This window comes from Delphinus delphis, chromosome 3 (assembly GCF_949987515.2).
Source record: "Delphinus delphis chromosome 3, mDelDel1.2, whole genome shotgun sequence".
NCBI lineage: Eukaryota > Metazoa > Chordata > Mammalia > Artiodactyla > Delphinidae > Delphinus > Delphinus delphis.
In genome coordinates, this window is record NC_082685.1 from 101,021,714 (window position 1) to 101,032,973 (window position 11,260).

Consider the following 11,260-nt stretch of genomic DNA (forward strand, 5'->3'; position numbering starts at 1 on the left):
ATTCAAATTGAATTTTGCTCAAATAAACTCTTAACATTTTTAATATGCCTCAGTTTATCTTTTAACACCTATGATAAGAATGATTCTCTGGGCCTTCAAGTTAGAAAGCAGGTCCTATTGACCTTGGATAACCCTGGCTCACCTCACCATTTCTACCTTTCTTTACAATTTCTTGACTGATTACTCCATAATAGTTGATAATGATTAAAAATCTGTATTAAAAAGAAAAGATTAAATTATACTCAATAAAATTCTTAGGAAAATAGTAAGTCTGTAACACAGTTGAGAACTATTTGTATCCCAAATGATTAAAGTAGGTTTTAAAGCTTAAAGGAAGAAACAAACAGCTATCCAGAAAATTGCCACCCAAAATGCTTTATTTCCCAAGGTGTCCAAGTAGTTGAACTTTTATCACATCAGTTAGTGGCCTTCCCAGCACTGCATGGAAGTCCATTGACTATTGTTAAATAAAATCCTGCTGTTCTTCACCCTGGAGCATGCTGTGCTGCATAAGCCTTCTTTAAAATTGTGTGAATCAGCTCAAAACATACTGATTTCTGTAGCTGTTTTGCAGATGGCTGCCTATCTTTCTCAGGACTCACCAAAAGTGAATTGCAAGTCTACTATTAACTCTAAAGTTTAAGTCAGACCATCCCAGACCTGCCCTACAATTTAAAAAAGAAAAAGAAAAAAAAAATCCAGAGGTATTTGGGTGATAGGAAAATAGATATTTTAATATCTTTATATAAAAGTGAGAGAAATAACAATTCTCAGCCTGACTGTACATATAAATCATGTAGGAGTGTTAAAAATATGAATGTCTGGGATGCACACAAACCAATTAAAAAAGTATAACTGAAGGGCTGTAATTTTAAAAGCCTGGATATCTGAGTGCTTAAAATTTCCAGAGGTGATTCTGACGCTCAGAGAATGGGTTAAGAACCTCTGCTAGAAATATTATTATACTGAAATTTTGAATGTCAGTTTAGGTAACTTTAAGCAATAGATCTGTTGACTCATATTTTCTTTCCACCATTTCCAAGATATCCACGGTCTTTTGGATTGAAGTAATCAACATATTTTTAAATTTAAAAAATCCAGTTGTGACAAATGACGATTTGGTCGTCTCCTTTTCTTTTCTTAGACTAGGCAAAACGCCCAAAACATTTCTCCAAGCTGGCTTCCTTTATATTTGGGACTGACAGCGACAGTCACCTTGGCTGGTTAGAGGATGAAGAGCAGCCTATGCTTGAATGAGGAAAAAGTAGCTGGTGAATGCAGATTAGAACCAGCTGCATTTCTAGTGATATAGTCTGTCAAGAATTTTTTTTTTTTTAAACTTATCTGCCACCAGTGTTTTTGTTTCACTGCCAACTTATTTTTAACTTTATGTATTGGTGTCATCCATTAAAGATTAAATAGTTCAAAACCTGGAATTCCACTTAAGAGGCTTTTCTGACAAGCAAGGAAGTTGAATTTCTTTGTCCTGTATTGCAAATTGTGACTACAGAAAAGCAGTATTAATCTAGATTCCATCAAGTCACTATATGTGCTTATTCAGGTATGTGTTTGGCTACTTAATAATTCTATATGTGTATCTTAGCATAGGTATTATCTGCTGGGAACTAAGACTTTATGTGGGAGTTAAAACTTGTGATTCACATTTGTATTCCAGGACTATTAGCTCAAGATTTATCATGGTTTTGTTTTCTCCAGCAGACAAAGTACAGTCTCAAGACTGATCTAAGGTTTTGGATCACCAAAACAAAAAGTCTGTTCAGAGGACCAGCTACTTAATTTGTGGGACTCAGTGCAAAATGAAAATGTGGGGCGCCTTGTTCAGAAATCATGAAAAGTTTCAAGATGGCAATGGCAGAGCATTAAGCTGAGTGTAGAACCCTTCTAAATGCAGACCCTTCTACACGTGTGTGTGTGTGTGTGTTTTTCATGTGAATGTATATATACACAAACAAAACTTTTATATAAAAATTAGATTTTTAAGGAAACATCTCAAATATATATGCTTTTATATATACATATATGTGTGTGTGTATACACACACTCATAACTATTTCTCTTCCTTAAAAATTTCATCTCCTCTTAAAACTTGAGCTGTTACTTCTGGGAAGATGACTACAATATTTGTGTCTCTATCGTATTCATTCAACAAATATTTACCTTTTTGCCATAATTCTGTTCTACGCATTTAGAATGGATATAATGATTCAGGTCCAAAACCCATCTTGGACCATAGAGGAAACTTAGGAATGAAAAAACATGGTGGAGCAACAAGATGAAAGGATCCTGGGTGACTGACATAGTGGGGCCATCGTACCAACTCTGGACTGCCTATCTCAGACCTTTATGTGTTAATGTTATGTAAGCCACTGATAGTTTGAATTTTTCTGTTATTTTAACTGAATCTAAACCTAACTAGTAAAATAGACATCACAAATTTAATATGTCCAAAAATGGACTTTGGATTTTTTTCTCTCAAACCTCAGTAATGGCATCTTATATCCTTCCAGTTGCACAGGCTAAAATCCTTTTGGAAAGGGGTCCTTAACTTTGGGTTCATGAAGGCTCAAGGGGTGATGGAGTCTATAAACTTGGAAAAATTTACACCTATAATACCATGAACCTATAACTAAAATTTAATATTTCCTTCATTTATGATCACAGGCAATAAACCACAGTAGTGTTAGTAGTATCTGTGACATTGTCACCAATAAAAATCACAGATATTTTTATATCATATACAGTTGTTGCAGAAATTTCAAAATATCTTTAATACTTATCATTGCTTTGAATTATAGGAGCAATTATGAAGAAGCATATATATCACATATTTTCTAATATTTTGATAACAATATTTCAATATAATTGGCTTCCTTTGTAATCTTATGCATTTCATTTCATACACTTAAAACATTGTTCTAAGAGGGTGGTTCATAAGCTTCACCAAGGGCTAAAAGGGTCCATGCCATAGGAAGGGTAAAAGCCCTTTTCTTCTGGTCATCCTTGACCTCTCAGTTTATCTCATACCCATGTAGCAGAAGCTGCTAGGTACCACCAATATCTATTCTTCCTATTTCCTTAGTATCAGAACCTCAGGGTTTTTTGGCAGGGAGCAATAATATTCTCACTTGAGAGACTTCATTTCCCAGACACTCCTGGTAGTTAAGCATAGCCTTGTGACTAAGCTCTAGCTAAGGAGTTATAAGTCAAAATGTTAATATTTTGTAGGACTTCTGGAAAGGTTGTTTAAAAGGTCCGACTTAGCTGGATAGAAGACACAGAGAGCCACTGCACCTTTTTGAATGGCCTGCTTCTGGGATTATTTTACATTAAAAAAAAAAACAGTCTAGGTAGAGTTCTGTTCCTAATTGATGAATACAGTTTCTAAATTCCTAACTGATACACTCCACTTATAACAAATCCTATTGGTTCTGCCTTCAAAATCTAATTCAAATTCAGAGTTTGAGTACTTCTCACTATCTCCACCACTGTTACACTTGTCCCATCAAATCTCACCTGAGTTATTGCAACAACAAATTCTAACTGGTCTCCCTTCTCCTGCCTGGCTCCCCATGGTGTTTTCTCAACAAGTGTCCAGAGTGACATTTTAAAATTCATAAGGTGGATCACATCACTCCTCTGCCCCAAACCTTTAACAGTTTTTTTTTTTTCTCATTTCAAATGAAAGTTAAGTCCTAATGATGGCTTATGTAGTTTTATAAGTTGCTACCAATCTACCCCCTTACTTCTCTGATCTCTTCCCATTCTACCCCAGCTCACATAATTCCTGTCCCATCTGCCCCCTTGTTGTTCTTTGAATGTGACAAACATGCTCAAGGTAGGTGCTCAGTAATATATTTATCTAATGAATAACTGAGGGAAAAAAAAAAAGAAGGCTATTTCAGAGCAATTTTTGCCCTAGGCTAGAATTATTCAATGTAGGTAGACCTGATTATTCCAAATGATTGGATTCTTATGTGTAATATTGATAAAATAACTATTTTATCTATCTATTTTATCTATTATCTAACTATCACTGATCATGAAAGGAATAGTTGTATCATCACTCTGACTTAGACAGTCTTGCCACAAAACCAACTCTCTTGATTTCCCCATTTCTCTCAACAGGTAGTCAGATTCAAACACTCAGTTATCCTGATTCTTCCCTATCAAAAATGCCATCATCTTCATGATGTCTCTCAAGCTGGCCTTTTGCTTTTCATCCCTTCTGCTTCCCTCTATTTCAAGGTTCTATCGTCTAACACATGGATTTTACTGCAGAAACGTCCTACTGTGCTTCCCATCATTTCTCTCTCTCTTATCCTGAGTACTACCATTAGAATAATTTCCCTAAAAGACTGGTTTTAATAGATCCTCTCCAGCTCAGTATCATTTAATATTTATATATTTATTTACTGATGGTAAAAACTAATGTACAATGAAGCTTGTTACTAGAGGTAAAGAAGCTGAGGAGTCTATTTGTTCTTATTGCTATACTGTAAGTTCATAGCAAAATAATAATAATGAAATTTAATTATCCATAACATAACTGTCCACATAGTTGGTATAATTAGATATAATTACAAAGCTACTTGCCAGTAAAAGACTTGAAAAAAGATGTTTTAAAAAACTATGCTTTATGCATCTTCTATAATTCATTTCAATTCTTGCTTATTTAACATTTACAAGGTACATAGTACTGAACTATATGTTGTACTATGGGAATAGACAAATGAATACACAAATAGAGAATATTGGGAGTGTGTTCTATATTATCAAGCTACATAGAAATTCTGGTAAGGTATTGGGAAAAATGAGACAATGGGAAAGGGGAAAAAAGGTAATTGAACCATTGATCAATGAATCAAGGAGAAATACATTTGTTTTTAGGTGATTTGTTTCCATTGAACTATTTAGGTTATTTCAAGTTTTTAGAAATATCTGGCCATTAAATAGACAATAAGATGTACTAAATTTTAAATATTTAAATGATATTTCTTATGGCAAAAACTGCAAAAATTACAACCTTTAAATGTAAGCCTAGCAGTCATCATGATATTTTTAACAGAAGTGTATTGTGTTGAGAGAATTACAAAGGAAATGCCAAGGAAGACTCAATTTGACGCTGAGGTTCTATTTCATGTCTCTTCAGCAACATTTAATTTAACCTCAGAATCAAAACTATAAAAAGTACTTGAGAATCAACTGTAAGAATCACCATGGAGACCACACCGTGTTCTCAGGTCACATTAATGAGGTCTCTCCATTCTGCCAAAGACGAGTTCCTTGCATCTGGCAATGCTGCATCTAGTAGACAGAAAATTGTGTGGTTGCAAGTATAACAAATACACACTCAAATCAGCATCAGTAAAGAGGGGATTTATCAAAGGGATAAAACTGGCCATTTGAAAAACATTTGAAGAATAAAATACAGTTGGGTCACCTGGAAAGTGGAAAAAGACTGTTATAAACCCAACAACTTCCTTTCACCTCCCTCAGAGTGTTATGGACTCTGTTTGTCTCTGTTTACTTGTGGCATCTCTGCTCCCCCATAAATTATCTTGTTCTTAGCTTTGATTTGTTGTCCTTTCTCATGTTTTGCCCTGACCTTTCAGTTCAAGCATTTAGCATCTTCTGACTCATTGGCTCAGTATCTGTATTCAAAAGTCCGAGAAAAAGAATCCGATTTGTTTAGTTTAGGTCAGGTGTCTCCAGGTGGAGCAACAGGGTGTGGAGGCCTTAGTATATGGCCTTACAGGGGCTGTGACCAGTTAAAATACACATCATCTACAGTTTTGTGACACCCTTAAGGGGTAAAGAGGCCGATGGCGATAGTGTATTTCCAGCTCCATTTTGGAATCTTACCATTAATTCATTCATGCTTTTCTTCCCCACTGAGTTTAAGAAATTAAGATAATACACACACACACACACACACACACAGTCTAAATTATCGAACAGCTGACAAAAAATTAAGGTTGTTATTTTGATCCTTCTGTTTGACTTGTTATTTGAATGAAAACTCAATGAGGAAATATTTATTGATTCCCTTCAGTGAGCTCAGCACTGGACAACTTGGGGTGGGAGAGGTGAGGAGGACAATAAGTGATAAAAGTGGTCTTTGACGTCCTAGGTTTTTCTAAGTTATGAAAAGTCTAAACCCTTAAAGGACCCTCCATTTCTGGTAATTACCAATGGGCTCATAGGTGTGTAGTCTACACAAACTTATTGTTGACCTGCTCATTCGTGACGCTCAATTCTTGCCACTACTGCAATCATACTCTCACTTCTCAGAACTTGCCCCTTCAACAGTCTTCACATGAGAGAAGGATTCTAGAAAATTCCCTTAGGCAAATTATGGGGGAAGACACATGATGTTTATTTATTTATTTACTTTGGTTAAGTGGCCAGCATCATTAAAAAAAAAAAATCAGGAGAATTCAAATAACAATATGGTTTTCTTGTTTCTCTTGAAAAATCTGAAAATCTGGCCTTTGGGGATCTGTATTTTCATACAGCTGGACCCACATAGTAGTCTCCCTCTTTAGATGGGGCATGAGCTTCCCAATTTGTCATCGTTCCCCTACTGTGTCCTGTATTATATGCAGCCTGCTTGACTCATTTTACTTAAATGCCCTGCCCTTGTAGGCATTTGTGTTTGCAAATCTTGATCTTTCTTAGTTCACGAAATTTACTGTATTCTTTTATTTTTTTCCAAATCTAACTTCTGGAGAAATTGTGACACATCTCCAGATTTGAGAATGTTTTGTGGTGCCACATTACACTCAAAATTGTGAGCCAAGTCAGAGACAAGTAATTTCTATTCTTTTAATTTAGGGACAATTCTTTGCTTACCTCCTCTGACATCTACTTCCAGAGCTAAGGAAATCCATTGTCTGCTTAATTTATTACAAAACGTAATGACAGTATGCCTGATTTAATCAATGGTCCTGGTCACCATCTGTGCAGGGAATCTAGTGCAAAAAGTGCCTCCTTGTGGTTTGCCCTAAGATTGCAGCACATGGAATAAGGCTCTTTCTGCAACCGTATTGCTCATCCCAACAACATAATTATTTTAAAAAGTAGTAATGTTAGGAAAAACTGTCCACTACTTGGAGATAGGCAAAAGAGTTAATTGAGTTTAGCAGACCTTCTGGGGATTATCTGATTATATAACATTTTGCATCTTTGATTGACTTTCTACTGAGGAGGCTATTTTACATCTCAATATCATAGAAATTAACTTGTACAAAACTAATCATAAAGCAAATAATGCTTGTGCATACCAAGGAAAATTAATTAATTTTGTGTCATAGATATAAAATTTATTTCTGCCTCATAGGAAAGATTACCACAAACATTAAATTTTATTGCCTTATTGGTAATTAACCAGTTTTGCATCTATTAGCAAGTTCTTTTCAGCATTCCTGATTGAGTGTGTATGCATGTATGTTTTTGAAATTTTATTTTAAACTGATTCTCCCATTATTAAGTTGAATAAAATCTTTCATATGTGTTCATTTTATATATACATAAAAGTAAAAAAATATATATATTTTTTGAACATAATACTTTAGCAATTAAATACCTGCTATTTTGGGCTTCCCTGGTGGCGCAGTGGTTGGGAGTCTGCCTGCCGATGCAGGCGGCACAGGTTCATGCCCCGGTCCGGGAAGATCCCACATGGCGCAGAGCGGCTGGGCCCGTGAGCCATGGCCGCTGACCCTGTGCGTCCGGAGCCTGTGCTCTGCAACGGGAGAAGCCACAACAGTGAGAGGCCTGCGCACCGCAAAAAAAACCCAAAAAAACAAAACACCCTGATATTTTGATTATTGTATTTCAATAGCTCCAAGTGAAAAAGAAACTCAGACAGGTTGCTAAATATGTAAACCTAAATTATACAAAAATTAGTTGTAGTGATAATTTTAGGTACAGAATATTTTAGGTATAGTGACTATAGTTTTGGCACTCAGTATGTAAACTTTTCTGTGGTAAAGGAATCTCCTCCACAAAGGAGTATTTTTTAATCCATAAAGGGGAAAGAGAAATTGGCTGTATTTTTTAATCCATAAAGGGGAAAGAGAAATTTTAGAAATAGTGAAATCAGATGAGAAAGCAAAAAAATTAGTGGTAAGAATGAAGACAGATTCAAGACCACTGTTTCAGCTGTCTTTCTGTACAGAGTATCCTTACAGGCCTAAAATCTTGGAAGTTTGTGTGCTCCAAAGTGAAGCCAAACTTCAAAGTGAGTTTTCACCTCAGTGACCCAGGGACACCTCTGGTTATTAAGGAAGGACGATAATTTACTACCCAAATACAATAGAGTCCTCTTTAACTGGACTGGAGTTTTCTCCTCTGTATATTTCTTTCCTTAGAATTGAACAATAGCAATTTGGTAGCTGAGGTCAGAGCTTTAAAAAAATATGATAACTGAGTGTTTTCTTCAAGAGCCGTTTGTCTAGTGGATTCATAAAGAAACAAAGATATTGCCATCTAGTGGTTTAATTGAAAAAATTCAGTAAAAATTTTTCTCATGAAGGTTCACATTAATAGTTTCTTTATGTGGCCCTAAGTTAAAACAACAACAAAAAACTTGCTTTTAGAAAGCAACTATTAATATACTTTTAAAAATTACTGTTTCAGATTTTGTCACTCTTTTTTTTCATGTTATATTCCCTAATTATTAAGCTCTGTAGAATATGAATTAGAGCAGGCAAAGATGTTTTCATAATTTGAAGAAAATATTAATAAAAGACAATGTTCCACTGAATAAATTGTCAGATGTTACACAAACCACAAACCAATGTTAAACCAAATCATAAAATCAAATTAATGATAAAATTAATAGCTCAAATCAAATTTTAAAAAGGAACTATATAAAGTAAATAGGTGTACATTACATACAATTATAATAGCGTGTCTCTAAAGTATGGTCTAAAGCTAGGCTCTTATAACAGGAGCCTTTGCTTTTATTAAATAGCTTCATTACAGCAAATTGGCTACAAAAGAGTATTCCATTAAATAAATATTATTTTATCATTCATTTTGATTATAAGAAATGTATTTCTATAAAAAACTCTCCAACCCCCAAACTTTGACATTTAAACATAAAAATTATACTTAAAAGTCCAGCAAAATTTCATTTAGAGGTAAACAGAAAATTCACAGATATTATCATTTATTTTCTGCATTGGTATAAATTTTTACACTCCTGTGTAAAACAGAATTACTCTGTTGTACTATAGAACTATTTCATTTCTTTTTTTAATTTTTTAATTTTTAAAAATATTTATTTATTTATTTGGCTGTGTTGGGTCTTCGTTGCTGTGCATGGGCTTTCTCTAGTTGCAGTGAGCCAGGGCTACTTTTCGTTGCAGTGCTTGGGCTTCTCATTGCAGTGGCTTCTCTTGCTGAGGAGCATGGGCTCTAGGTGCACAGGCTTCAGTAGTTGTGGCTTGCAGGCTCTAGAGCGCAGGCTCAGTAGTTGTGGTGCATGGGTGTAGTTGCTCCACAGCATGTGGGATCTTCCCTAACCAGGGCTCGAACCCGTGTCCCCTGCATTGGCAGGCTGATTCTTAACCACTGTGACACCAGGGAAGTCCCAAGAACTATTTCATTTCTAATAGCAGCATGAGAGACAATAGCTCCTGCAGATATTCTGACTGCATCTGGCTATGATAGGGATTTTTCCAGGTTCCCCTTGGATTTTCAGATCATCATGTACCCAGGTTTCTTCAAAGGGGAATTTTTAAATAAAAATTTCTGAGTACTCTGATTCCACTTTTAAAGCAAACTTTATGCTCTGGGAACCATAATGTTTACATTGAACTTAGCAGAGCCTTCTCATCCTTGGTCAGGAAAGTATCATGATGGAATCCATCCAGCCTGGGACAAACAAGAGAAAAGATGTCTTTTCATGGCATCTTCTAGGGTACATAAAAATCTAAAGGAGAGACACAGAAACTAGACAGAGGGACAGATAGAATCCATTTATGATCCCTGTGTGAAATGATGAAACCTTCTATTCCAAAAATGGTTCAGGGGCACAGATTGCCATATAACCCTTGCGTAGTGTTTAGAAGTAAGGAGAAGTTTATTATATACAGTGAATAAACAACAAGGTCCTACTGTATAGCACAGGGAACTATATTCAATATCCTATGATAAACCATAATGGAAAAGAATATAAAAATAAATGTATATATATGTATACTGAATCACTTTGCTGTACAGCAGAAATTAACATTGTAAATCAACTATACTTCAAGGAAAAAATATATATAAAAGAAAGATGACTGACAGTAGATGGTAAAAACAAACAAACAAAAAGAAGGAGAAGGAAGTAGTATTACTGTGTATACTCCTTCTCATCCTGCAGGCCCCCAACCGACCCACACACAATTTTTGTCAGGGTTCAGGTAACTACAGATCCTGTTGTGGTTCTAATGGAAAAAAGCACAAACTCAAGGTTTGGAGAAAGATTTGATTCTGGCATCTAGTAAGAAGGCTACATGCAGGAACGAAGCCATGTGAGCACACACAAGCCAAAGCTGGGTGACCACATTCCTAATCCTTGACTACATTTCCAATTTTGCTGTCATGGAGCTATTTAATAAAAGCAAAGGATCCTGGTAGATTAAGTATGTAATCTACATTTATATCTACTAAAAGCAAAAGAAAAAAATTAGACAATGTATTTTCTTTAGGTACATTAAGTTACCAGGCAAGTCAATCAAGGCAAAATATTATAGAACTGCTAAACTTCAAGTGCTATTTGTAAAGTGTGTTGACAGGCTCTGCTGAAACAGGTCACACTATTTGTCTAGAAGAAATAAAACATGTGTCTGTCAGTTTGTAGAAATGTCAGCCTTTTCTCTGTCTATATAATATGTAGATCTATTTGTTATAGGGGATAGTTTCTTCTTCAAGATCTTATTAAAAATATAGAGCCTTGCCCCTCCTCTCTCAAATACTACTGAGTTAGAATCTATGAGATTGGGGCCATATCTATTTTTAACAAGCTCTCCAGGTCTTTATGATACATCTTAGTTTGAGAACTATTCTTCTAGACACCATTAACAAAACCAATAAGACTAAATACTTTCCATGGAAAAGGTTTAAAGGCAATCAAGGGTGAAAAAGTGGAACAACAGGTCAAATTTAATAGCCACTTAGCTGGAGGACTGGCAGATCACCAGTGAGATTCCCACTTTATAATACCATTGGTACAGGGAATAATTTT